At 34.6% G+C, this 13,427-nt stretch overlaps 1 protein-coding gene across 7 annotated transcripts in view; it reads left to right on the forward strand.

The window, feature by feature from the left end:
• The window catches only part of LOC146762306 (uncharacterized), a 54,547-nt gene that overhangs the window by 6,943 nt on the left and 34,177 nt on the right, over window positions 1-13,427 (forward strand). The window lies entirely within an intron of this gene.

Genomic DNA, 13,427 nt, shown 5'->3' on the forward strand with positions numbered 1-13,427 from the left:
CAAATAATAATAATAATAACAATAATAAAAACAAACAAAAAAACAAAAAAACAACAAAAACAAAAAAAAAAAACCTGCGCACAACAGAATGTATAGGATGGTTTAGAAACATTGTATTCTTATATGAACCAAGAGGTTCTAATGAAGCATTTAGTTTTTGCAAGTCTGTGCATTAGTGCATGCCTGTGTTCTACTTTTACTTTGACTAGTTGACCCTTTAAGGATGCAGAATTTGGCACTTCTCTTGGCCTTCTTTCTGTGCTCAGATTCTGTGAAATAGGAGTCTCATCATTTGCTTGAACCACTTGGTAAAATACATGTCAGACGTGATTTAAGTTCTAAGCTGTCTTTCAAAGACTGATGCGTACAAAGAGCATATTGCAGCAGAGATGAAATATCTGAGTATGATTCAGTCATGAGCATTCCTTCATTTGTTTGTTCTTTATTCAGAAGAAAGTTTGGCTAAGGATCAAATTGATTTGAAGAATGAATAAAACTTTTCTTTGAGTTTTGTTTTTGAGTTTTGTTTAGGCCTTGGACCATACTGTAGACATTAAATTGAAATTATTAAGTTCTTTATCCTTACAGCATTGCAAAAGGTAAATGAAATGGGAATATCTGTTTATGCAGGAAATAAATTTGCTTGAAAACATGTTTATCAAAGACAGCTGCAAAATTGCTGAACGAGAACAGATCCATAGGGAGTAATACTGAAAGGGACCTGGGCAGTCTGTGACCAGTGTAACCATAGAGGATGACACAGACTCCACTTGTGTGGTTACAGAATCTCAGAGGACACAATAAATTTGCACAATCTTGGAAAGCCTGAGCCTTTCTGGTTTCAAATTAGGTCATTTTTTTTTTTCCTTTAAAAGTCTACATAGAACAAATAAAATAAAATAAAAGTTAGTTTATGTTTCTGTAGGTCACAAATTCAAAGAACATGAAGAACTCCACAGAAAAAAATATTCTGTCCTTCTCTTAAGCTTCCTTACTCCAGGTTGTCTATACCCCTACTACCCTCATCTGTCTGCTTGTACTTACAAAAAGTCATCTGCTCCATGGAAGTACTAAATCATTACTGAATTGGAATGAAACTTTATAGAATAGATACATAATGTTATCTGAAGAAAATATGAAAAGGTTGGTGTACTTTATATTTTTTGCTGCTTTAATTAGTATTGTCAATATTGCTAAAGATTTTGAAATTGTGGTATATCTCTGGAAAATGTAGATAAGCAAATTCAATTTGGTACAACTAATGTTTTTCTCACCTATGTCTTTTTTCTTACATGACTCTTTGTAATTGATTTTGGCAGTTCTTGAAGAGCTATGTATAAAGAAAATTATGAAGTTCTTTAAATATATACATATGCATATATATTTATATATATATTGGTAGCAGACCTTTCTCTGAGTTCTGAGATATCTGTTCCAGTAGATAACAGATTGTACGGTGATACAAATTATCAGCCAAAACAATAAAAAAATAGTGACAGGTTTTTTTACTTCACAACTTTTGACTTCATTTTTGTGTGTGTGTTCATTTTCACTCTGTATCATACTCATTGCATGGCAATCTTTCAATCTCTCCAAATTTTAACATTTTAGATATACTCCTTTTTCTTTGTATTCCAGGAAATGTAGGGTTTGGATGCCAGCCACCTTCCTCTGTTCCTGCAAAAGCCTCACAACGATCAATGGCTCCTTGCCTAATTAGTCCCATCTCTCTTATACTGCAAATCCTTTCCAAACTGCTTTGTTACTGGATTGGCTCCGTGTTTAGTACCTTATGTGGAGGGTACCCAAATAAATGTAGTGCAGTCTGATTGAGAGCAACTGGAATTGTGTCCTACCCAACTTCAGTAACTGGTTTCTGTTCCAGCAAAGCTTCTACTATTTCAGATCTCAGTGGCTCTACAGGAATCATATGAGAGATGAATATGTGAAAAAAATATAGTTAATAGATACAATGTGTCACTCACTGGCACAAATGAATGTAGAACATTTTTCAGAAGTTAGTAGATTGAATAAAGTTATTATCTTGCATTATAAATGACTTCCTTAGTCCAGCCAGCTCTTCAGGGAGAAGCCTGAAGTCAGGCAGACTTGCATGGAGCTGGTAACTCTTCAGCCTTAAGAATACCTGTAGAGTTGCCTGAAGGAGCACCTTTTTTTGCCAGTAATTGCTAAAGCGCCCTGTGCCATGGTTCGGAACAGGAAATAAAAACCTTCTTTCACATTAATGATTGTGTTCCAATTGCATAAACTGCAGTGAGAAAGCAGTCTTCTATAGCAAGACAACATCTCTAACTTAAGGAGGGAATAAAATATTTGTGACTGTCCTGATCACAGTGCTGCAGTGTGAATGTTGAATCAAAACATCCAAAAGGAAGAAAGGATAAAAGAGAATGTCAAGGTATCTGTCTGCTATTGTTAAGCAATGCCCAGTAATGGTAAGTTAACAAGTCCTGAGAAATATGTTAATTAGACTAGATGTTGGGGTATGCAGACTTAGTAGTTGTCTGGATTTAGCAGTTGTAAAATCAAAATATCACAATTGAAAATTGCCCTAAATCCACCATTCATTACACTCTGCATTGTTTTAAAAAAAAAAAAAAAAAAAAAGTCTATGAGATACACTAAACTTACTCAGTGTTTATTTTCATCACAAATATTTTATTCCCAGATGAACAGTATTTCCCTGGGGGGACAATTTTCAGCACAGATTATTCAGTCATAAATTATGCTGTTAAAACAACTGGAGGCTTGCACAAAATTATTGCCTTCCAAGCTATTAGAAATAAGTTTCAGTTAAATCATACTTGCTTTTTAAGAAGATGTAATTTTGTTTGGCAGCTAAAAACATTGCTTTGTTCTGGTATCACTGTTCATAGATCAAATAGCAAGAAAATATCTAACTTGAATTACAACTTACTTAAAGCATGATAATAACAAAATCATCACAATGTCAGATCTTTAGTTTCCTTATAGCAGTGTATCACTGGAAAAACAAAATGACTGCTGTACAGTATAACATAAAACAGCCTCAAAACTGTTTAAAGTCTAGATATTTGACATATACCAACTGAATTTTAAAAAATAATAATAATCTGTGAAATGTAATTCACATTGAAGCAGTAGAAAGCAGAAGGGTAATACACTAGGCAACAGGGATTCTCTCCTGGCAGATCTTATAGTAACCTTCCAGTACTTAAATGGTGCCTATGAAGAAGATGACAAGAGACTCTTTAACAAAATGTATAGCAATAGGACAAGGGGATATGACTTTAAACTAAAAGAGGGGAGATTTAGGGTACATGTTAGGTGGAAATTCTTTACTGAGAGGGAGGTGAGGCGCTGACACAGCTGCCCAGAGAAGATGTGGATGCTCTATCCCTGGAGATGCTCAAGGTCTGCTTGGATCAGGCCCTGGACAACCTAAGCTGATAGGTGACAACGTCCCCACTGTGAGGGGAGTTGGAATTAGATGATCTTTAGGATCCCTTTCAGTTCAAATCAGTCAATGATTCTGCAGTTCTGTAAATACAGCTCTGATAAAATAATCAGCTTCAAGCAAACTTTTCAGCTCTAGGTCCCAAAATCATTGAGAGATCTGCTGTGGGTCAAAGTCAGTTTGTGTCTTCTGCTTTGCTCTCCTCAGCCTCAGCAAACCAGTTGTTTGGTCATCTAAATTAATCTCTTATACTGAATGGAAATCTTGTCTAGATGGTTCATGAACCCCTCCAAATCCATACCATCCTCTTGTAATTCATCCTTCAGTTTTAGCAATTAGAACAGAAAATAATATAACATGGAAGGCTTTGAAAAAATTGAATAATTCTGTGTGCAGCATAACTAATCATGTCTGGTTTCTCTCCTGTCTCTGATGTCTAAGAAAGGGTGATCTCATTAGCCCCTTTCACAGGGATTAATAATAGGGTGTCTTTTCTCCATCCACTTTCCAGTTCTCATAAAATTATAAAAACTGCTTGTCTTCAGGCTCTTTAGTCCTCCAAAATGATGTTCCAGAATTATGGTAAGATTGACAGAGAGACTGACATGGGAAATGATTGCATTCACTCAATTACTTGGAAATTTACTCAATTACCTAGAAAACCAGGCTAGAAATTGCTCTCTCTCCTTATTTTGATATGTTAATTCTGAAAGATTCTAGCCAACTTACTGTAGGAAAGGAAGATCTGGTCACACAAGGAATAACAGAAGGGTTATTCTTGCCTGGTTGCCATGTCCCTGATCTGCAACAGAGAATTACAATTAAGAAGTGGGAGTGTGTAACAAATCCTTCTGCAGCTTTTCCATAGCTACTAACATAAATAACTGTTCAAAGTGTTACTAGCCAGAGGTGTCTTTAGGTCAGCCATTGTTCTTAAGCAATGGCTCTTTGGTGGCATATCCTATTTGGACCCTACTCAGTGTCAAACACGTTTTATCTTGTGGAGTTCTCAGGAAAAATATTGCAGAATAGACCTGTGTGTATGGGCAAGAATGATACAGTGGAGTTTTAAAAGAACATTACCATACAAAATGAGCACAATATAGGTTATTTATTATCACAGTAATACTTATAAGGGGAGTGTAGTTATTAGTTACTCAGAAGGAAAAATAAACAAACAGGAAAACCATTTAACTTGTAGAGGACCTGCTAATTGCCACAAAGCCATCTCTTAGAGCTGGGGATAACCTGCAAGACATGCACTAATTGCTGCCAAGTAAATGAACCTTTGAATTACAACTCTGTAACATTAGTAAAAACAAAGGAAGCAGCAATTTGTTCCCTACTTTCCAGTTCCAAACAGTTGTGTTCTTGCCCTGTTAATATTATCCTGACAGCAAACAGTCTGTACAATTCTTACTTTGCATTATATTGTAGATTTTTGTTATTACCGTGTGTTACTTTTAAAACAACAACAACAAAAAAGATTTTAGCAAGATTCATAAAGTTTATTTAGGGTTATAGTTCAATATTCTCAATATAAAAGCTATACCTCATGGCCTGTATAACTCATGTAACTTAAGCAGCCGGGAGAGCTGCAGTTTAGGAAAAACAACAACAACAACAACAACAAAATAAAATAAAAAAAAAAAAAATAAAAAGAACAATTTTTCTAGTCCCTGAATTTATATTCTGTTCATTTCTATTCTATCAAATATTCGATTTGTTTCCATTCCATGAAAATATTCAAGGAAATTTTCCAGTTATGTGCTCCCTATTTCTTTCTGCCATATCATTTTGTGGTAGAGGCCCTAGGGCAACTTTTCATACTTTTTCAAATGTCACACTTTCAGTGACATATCATAAATGTTTAAGTGTGTTCAGAACTTGAAGACCAGACAGTGAATGAGACAGCTTTAAATATGTTAGCAATTTGAACTCACTGCGAGGAACTAAGAGCCTAATTTTGAGCTATTGATGCTCACATCCTAAAAAGCGTTTACTTACTATTTACCATTTACTTCCTTCTCCTAATGGAATTAATGGCGTCTAAGAATGTAAAGCACTTCACAAGAACAAGCTCTTATTTACCACCTACTACGCTGCTGGAGCAACTCATAATTATTAAATTAATTTTCTTGTTTGTGATTTCTATTAATTGTAGGATCATCATGCAAAGATCCAATTTTAATTATCTATTCATGTTTCCTTATGCTGCCACGAGGGTTAAATTAAAGCTCAGAGTGCAACTACATAAGTGTAAATGGATTTTCTCAGTCAGCAACATGATGTATTGATTTGTGATATGCTGTATAAATAGTAGTTGCTAAATTTTTGGTAATAGAATTAGTGTTATACCAGACAAAATAATTATCTTTCTAACTAATATGTACTTAATGAGCTAAAAAGGGGTTAAAATATCTACTGTTTCAACATTATTCAAAATTGTAACCAGAAAAATAAATAAACAACTTACTTACAGAAAATTTCATCTAGAATTTATTTACCATGTATGAAACAATACACCATGAGCAGAATTCATATTCTGCATGCAATATTAGGCAAGAATTTTCATCAAGCATCGATTTTCCTCTTACAAGCCACATTAACTCCTCTTTACACTGGTGCAAGTCTGACTAAATCCACTGAAGCAAACAGATTTACTTGGATTTAAACGTGTATTGCTGGAAGAAGAATTTTAATGTTTTCTTTTGTTGGTCTACAGTGAAAAACTGTATTTTCAAAAGGTGAACTAATGGTTAATATCATTTATGCCATTGAAGAAATCTTCCTAATAACAAATATTTTTTTTCTGCTATTAATAATCTATTTTTCTCTGATTTTTACTAAAAATAGCAAAGATCAGTACAGTTTTTTTCAGAAGTCTGAAGTCTGCTTTTCACCCAATCATAGAATCACAAGGATTGGAAGGAATCTCTGGGTATCAAATCTTCTTTTATATTTCTTCACATATAGAAAGCCTAAATGTAGTGTTTTGTTAAATGCACTCAATCATTTGAGAAATAATAAAAAAAAAAAAAAAAAAAAGCAAAATAATTTTATATTTGAAAATGATATATTCTGCCATTTGCTTTGGTGCAGTATAAATATCATAACTCTAGTAAAACTATAAATGACATAAGGAAAAAGAAGTACATGCAAACACCATGCATATACCCATACAAAAGTAAGAAAATGACATGCTTGTGCCGTTTTAATCTTGATGTAAGAAACTTTTCTGTAGCTGAGTGCATATTTCATGGTAAAACAGTAAAGGTAGTTCCATTTCCTTTATTTCTTTCTGATTTTTTTTTGCTTTACATTCCTGAACACGTTTTGCACTCTAGCATATCTGCAATAGTTTTGGAATAGCGTGAAAGCTTACACCTGCCTTTGACACTGATTGCCTCTGTTTTAATATTGTTCAGTTTTCTTTCCATATTTTACAGTATAACTAATAGATATAATAACCTAATAATTGTTCTGGTTATACTCCTGTAATTCTTAATCCTTGACATGAAACTTTTCTCCTACTGGGTAAGATTAATTTGTAATTTTTTATACTTACTTATATGTCCCACAGTGATCAAAGCAGACTAAATATGTTAGGTCTTGAGTAAAATTTGAGCCTAAATTGCAAAAATTAAACACACTTGTCCATATGCTGCTTCCTTCAGTGAATGATGTTCTAGTATCTAATAGAAAAGGTTGCTTTACTTTACTGCTTAGGCAAACATGTATGAAAGAAGAAGCAAGTTTAGTTCTATTATTTCTAAAGAGTGGCTTTTATTACCAGTGGTATTAAGAAATCCTAATATAATATTTAGCACTGTGTGTTGTGCATGCATTACAGAATTGTTGTTCAGTGAAACCTTAGGTATTTCAAATGTACAAATATTAAAAATTCCATGATGTAATTAAGCAAAAAAAGTAATCCTTGGAGTGACATACACCTGCTGGATGACAGTGTAAGGTTATAATGAATAGTATTAGCGATATGAAGTACAACTCACTGAAGTATCACCACTAGATAGGAACTGAAGAGAGCTGCAGAAGCTCTCTAAAGGCACATTGCAGGATGGGATGCATTTCTCCTAAGTTTAACAATCTAAAAATTAAGGGTTTATCTTAAGATAATAGTCTAAGCTCCTTATATTGACAACAGAGAAACATAAGCTATCGAATCTCATCTTTATTTTCCTCTTAATTTCTGCAAAAGTTTTAAATAAAATAATTTAAGGAAACCTGCCAGGAGATTTTGGTTATTTTGTAAAGCTATTTTGCATCTAAGGTGGTTCTGTGAGAGCAAGAGGAAATTTAGGCAGCCTGGTCTAGTGGTTGGTGACCCTGCACGTAGCAGGGGGGGTTGAAACCAGATGACCATTGTGGTCCCTTTCAACCCAGGCCATTCCATTATTTTATTATACACAAGATCATACACTTAAAAATGAAGCATCACCTCAGAACTGAAATCATCTACTGATGCAAAGATATTTGTATTGTATGCCCTAAGTCATCATCCTTTCCATGTCATGTAATAGATACTAGATGGTTGTATGCTGTTGTATGAAACTTCTGTTCATTTAACACAGTGTAGAAAAAAGAAACTACAATTTACTTTGGTAGTATTAAATCATGCGTATAATCATTTTTGTTCCAGAAGTCAATACAGAAAAGTCATATCAAAGACTCAAAGTACAGAATCTCATACATGATTTTAATCCCTCACACTGTGCTGTAGATTACAGGTCTGCAAATTATAGCACATATAGTCTTCTAAGAGTAGGTTCATTTTTCATTGCTTTTAAATCCAGGACTGTCAGTAGTAATCATTTTGCTGCGTTATTTTAGAATATCCTGTATGAGAACTAAATGAATTACAAATTGTGTTTACAAAATGATGGGAGAGCTCAGTGTTTAATGGCAGATGAAAAGCATGCAATGCATACTGGCTTTCCATTTGTGACTGCTTACCTAGACAGTGCCAAACTGAAAACTGGACAGCATGCTACAGGTGAGAAAACAAAGTGTGATGTGAATCTAATTTCATCCAGAGAACTGTTACATGCCACTAATCACTTTAATTCCTACTAGAAAATAATTATTTGATACAAACATATATATGCTGTATACATATATACAGACATATGTATTATTTGTTTGGAGATACTGTATCTCAATTACAGAGACAATCTTGTCTAACTGTAACAGCTGTACAATTAAGGTATATAGTACTGTGCATGTTTTTCAGGTGCCAAATATAAAAATGTTTACGAAGCCTGCTGATTTTCTAATGCACTGAAATCCTTCAATACACTGCATGGAGATTACAAGAAAGAGGCATATTGAGATCTTAGTGTCTATTTGTTTTTGAAGCTATCCATCTTTCAACAACAAAAAATAAGACTGCATTACTGAAGAGCCTGAAATGTTTTATGCTTTGCTGCTGCAAATTTAGTCAGCAAAGGAAGCTCAACTCATTTAAAACTCATTTCTGAGTTGTGCTGACATGAATGAAACCAACAATGATACTTGTGTAAAAATAGAGACAGAAAGAAGGTTTTTATTTTAAGCTTCATTTAAAATAAATATTTGTCTAATAGAGACAGTTTGTGGTTAGTACAATTAAAAATGTCATCAAAATTTAAAATAAGCCTACTTCATGTATCTGTGGATCACAGGCGGGCTAAATCTTTTACAGTAAGAGAGAAAAAAAAATATATAGAATTTATTCCAGCAAGACAAAAAAATATATCTTAAAGGTGACATACTGCACGTTCCCTCCCTTTTGGCCCAGTTTATTGCAGTGTGGTTGTGACTTATTTTATTTTTTAATTCAGATTTCAGATCTTGCATCTGTTCAGTGGTTTGCTACATTTACAACAACTGTAGAGCAACTAAGGGACTTTCTAGAGATCCCTACTGTACACATCTGGCAAATGCTTGCAGTTGATGCTGACAAGGTAGTTCACTGTCTTGGGATCACTTTTAAGGAAGGAAGAACACAGAGGCTAGTAGTTTGATTATCCTATGAAGGTTGAAATAATGAGGAAAAAAAGGGCAGAGGAGTCTTTGTTGTCTGTATGCTCTATACCCTCTATACACTTAAGATGGGGGGTACTGGAAATCTTGTCAGTGAAGGTCTTGACCATACCACTTTTTCAGGGATAACTGGGATCACATAGAGAGGGAATTCTGCGGATGAAAAGGAAAGAGAAATGATATTCAAGGCAAATAAACCCATAGAGAAGAATGGAAAGGGAGAGAGATAGGAAAAATTTGTTGGTGTAGCAAGTGCCTAAATATGAATAGAGTGGATATATGTATATGAGTATAAAGAGAAGATATTTTGATACAAAAATAAATTCAAAATTCCAGTTCAATGAGATCACATAGGACCTTTTTTTATTTATTTATTTAAAATATAGCTACCGGCTTTCAGAAGAAGAAAAGAAGTAATTGTGTGTAAATCCTTCCACCATTTTCACACAGTTTATGGAGCCTACGCTTTTCAGAACTTTGATGATGTACAATGTATGATGTTGCTTCTCCTGTACACAGTCTGCCTAACTTGAATTAAAACCATGCCTCACTGGTTTTGCATTAGTGGCAATGTGATTACTTGAGGAATTGTATGTCCCCATTTTCTTCTTTGTTTCTACAGCCATTGAGGAAATACAGTTGCATTCTCATTTTGTTTTTCTTCATATATCAGGAGGAAACAATACCATGCACTCTGTGAAAAACTGTCACCTGTTGCTGTGTCAAAGATACTTACTCTCTGATAATACAAATTAAACCATTGGATAAAGGACTGTCATCCCAAAAGAAAAATTCATGCTTCACTTATCTAATTGGGTACACAAACTCCATTTTATCAGTAATGAGAATTGTCGCCTATGTTCACACTGTTTGCCCTAAGGGTTAAATAGCAATCAAAGGTGTTGTTCATGCTGTTTGGACTTGTGAGCTGTCATGCAAATCAGCATGCAAATACAGTCAAGGGATGAAACAACCCCAGTGATTACATGAAACTTGAAAATCTCATTTAAAACTGTTGGTGTTACTTTGCTTCATTGCATTAACAACAGTACGCATATTACAAGGGCTGATTCAAGAGTAATGCCTCCTATTTTATTCTGTCGGCACATGACATCAGAGGTGGATGTTGGTGGTGTGGCAGTAGAGGTTGAACCTTCCAGCCAATACTCTATTACATGTTGTTGCTTTGCAACAGATGACAGCAGAGGGGCAGTCTGACAAAATGGTGTCCGACATAGAAATGCATGCAAAGCAAGTGTGTGTCCCTGAATTCCTCCACATGGAAAAAAATGCACCTACTAACATTCGTCATTGCTTGTTGAACATTTATGGACACCAGCAAGTGGATGTGAGCACAGTGAGGTAGTGAGTGTGCATTTCAGCAGTGATGACATCGAAGTGTAAGACAAGCCACATTCCAGACAGACATGCACAGCTGTCACATCCGGAAATTAAGAGTGTCACGATCAGCTCATCCATACATATTGGCTAGTGGTGGTTATAATGTTAAAAAACATTGTTTTGCAGCTAAGAATTTGCTCTATCAAGTAGTGTTATTGCGCCTTTTCTTCTAGTTTCCATGGAAATAAATAGGAAACAATACTTTTGAAGGGAGCTACATATTACTACAAACATTGGACATTGTCTTGGTTTTGTACTGTTGTGGTAGGGAATTTATTGTGTCTGTATTTAAAGACTTGAAACTGTTTTGTCTTCACTGTAGCTGTCCATAACTATGTCTCTTAAAAACAAATTTCTAAACTTATTGTTTAGAACTGATCATTTATTGTTGATCTTTAGTGGAAATTTTCCTATTGCTTTTGTTGGTGTATTTTAATATATGTAATGTACCTATACATGCAAATACATAATATCACAGAATCACAGAATTGTAGGGGCTTAAAGATACATTTACATCTGTGTGTATGTAAGAGTTAGAAAACTTGTAGCTCAGAAAGTCCCTGATTTTGTGTTTCTTCCCATTCTTTTACGGATTTCCAGCCCTTAAAAATCTGAACTAGAATTTCAGCTGTTGATACTCGAAAAAGGCAAAACTTCCAAGTTCTGTATTTGCAGATGAGTATAGCTAAGCAGATAATGAAGGGTGAAATCCGCAAACATTCATTTAAATGAAACACTACACTTTCCATGGCAATATTCTTACTCATTTTGTGCTCACTTTGCAAGAATATCATAGGACATTAATTTACTGAGCAGCTGCTTAAAATATGTGTTTTTACTGAATAGTGGATTATACTAATGAAAGTCATAGTTGGAGTTCTAATATACAGTTACTGAAAATGGACAACAAGCTATTCATTTTAAGTTCTTCCTTGTCCTGCAGAGAACAAAAAGTGTGGCTGCTGGTTGTATGCTAGCTGCAATACTTTACCTCTGATCTCCTGTTCTTTTCCCCTTACAGTTGTGTATCATCAGCATAATCAAGTACACAGTGTGTATAAAATACACACTCTACAAATGTTATGTATCCATAACTTAATGCGTAGCCAGAGTGGTCTTACATATGGCCAAACATGGGTAGAAATATTTTTAGAATGGTACATTTACAAATTAACACAGTTTGTGCAAGACTTGTATTCACAGATGAGTTAAAGATCTATTTCAGTTTGTTACTATAAATAAATTATAAAATTTCTAAACTGAATTAATCTCTACTGTCTCTAGTTATTCTATACTTGTAATAAACAGCTTATTAACTAGGCTACTACCAAGCTCATTTACAAAGGTTGGGAAATGTTAATGAATAAATAGATAGTATTAATGCACTATAAATTTTGAAATTAATCCCAGACATCTTTTCCAAGCTGTATCCCATTCTATGTTTGAGACTTATGCAGATGAGGGTTACCTTTTGAACATCCAAATCAAGGTCTGTAGGTCTTATGAACATGCAACTGAAAGCTATTTTTCTTCATGCGCTCTATAGCCTGCATTCCAGCCTCACTGAGTCACAAACCAGCAAGTCCAAGTGGCTGCACACCATGCAGCAAAGACGTGTGGACAAAGGACTTAAGCAAGAAGGCAGGCTCCATTGGTGCAAAATATCTAATGGCCTCTTCCTCACCTTGAGCAACCCTGTGTGCCACTGTCTTTCACAGCTGAAAGGAAAATGTTCTTTCACAACTGTTCAAAAAGGAAGAAAGGAAGCTATAATAAATTATTAACTATAAATTATTCCCTAAGCTCTATGGCTCAGTCATTGCTGCCCCAGTTTTCTGTCTTGCACATGAAGCATAAAATATCAGCGCTGTCCTCAAAGCATTTCTTGGTAGAAATTGGCAAAATGGTTAACATAAGCATTGGGCCTTTCAAGATAGCATATTTTGGCACAGAATATATAATTTCTCAATTTTATTTTTACAGGATCTTGTTTTATATCTCTTGAACAGAATGAGTGATTTATACATTACTTTAAGGGGAATAGAAAGAGGCCTAAATTTTCTCTGCAATGGGATGATCTGGTTAGATGTATGTACCACCACTGAAACATTCACACTGCCGTCGTACTTGGTAATGTTTTCTCATCATAGAATTAGCAGTGCAACAACCTTTTTTGATGATTGTTCAATGGAGTTTACAGGAGCATTACAGACATTGCACAGAGCAGAATCTAAAATCTGCAAGCTTGGTACAGATTCATCAACCAATGCAGAGATTTTGCTGGCTATTACACTGCATTTTTAGCCTGTACTTGCATAAGTATTTTTATTGAACTAAGATTAGCTTCACAAAGTAACTCAGATGTTTTCAGGATAAATTAGACTCATACTGTCTTGACTCATATCACTCACCCTAACCCATTCACAGTGGAAATTTGTCAGGGCAAAAAGTGCTTTGCTCTTTTATTATGTATCTATCCAACAATAGAGTCCGTTATCTCTGTCTTGCAAATACAGGGAATGAAATA

This window comes from Coturnix japonica, chromosome 1 (assembly GCF_054131305.1).
Source record: "Coturnix japonica strain WE chromosome 1, WE-NBRP24, whole genome shotgun sequence".
In the NCBI taxonomy this organism is placed as follows: domain Eukaryota; kingdom Metazoa; phylum Chordata; class Aves; order Galliformes; family Phasianidae; genus Coturnix; species Coturnix japonica.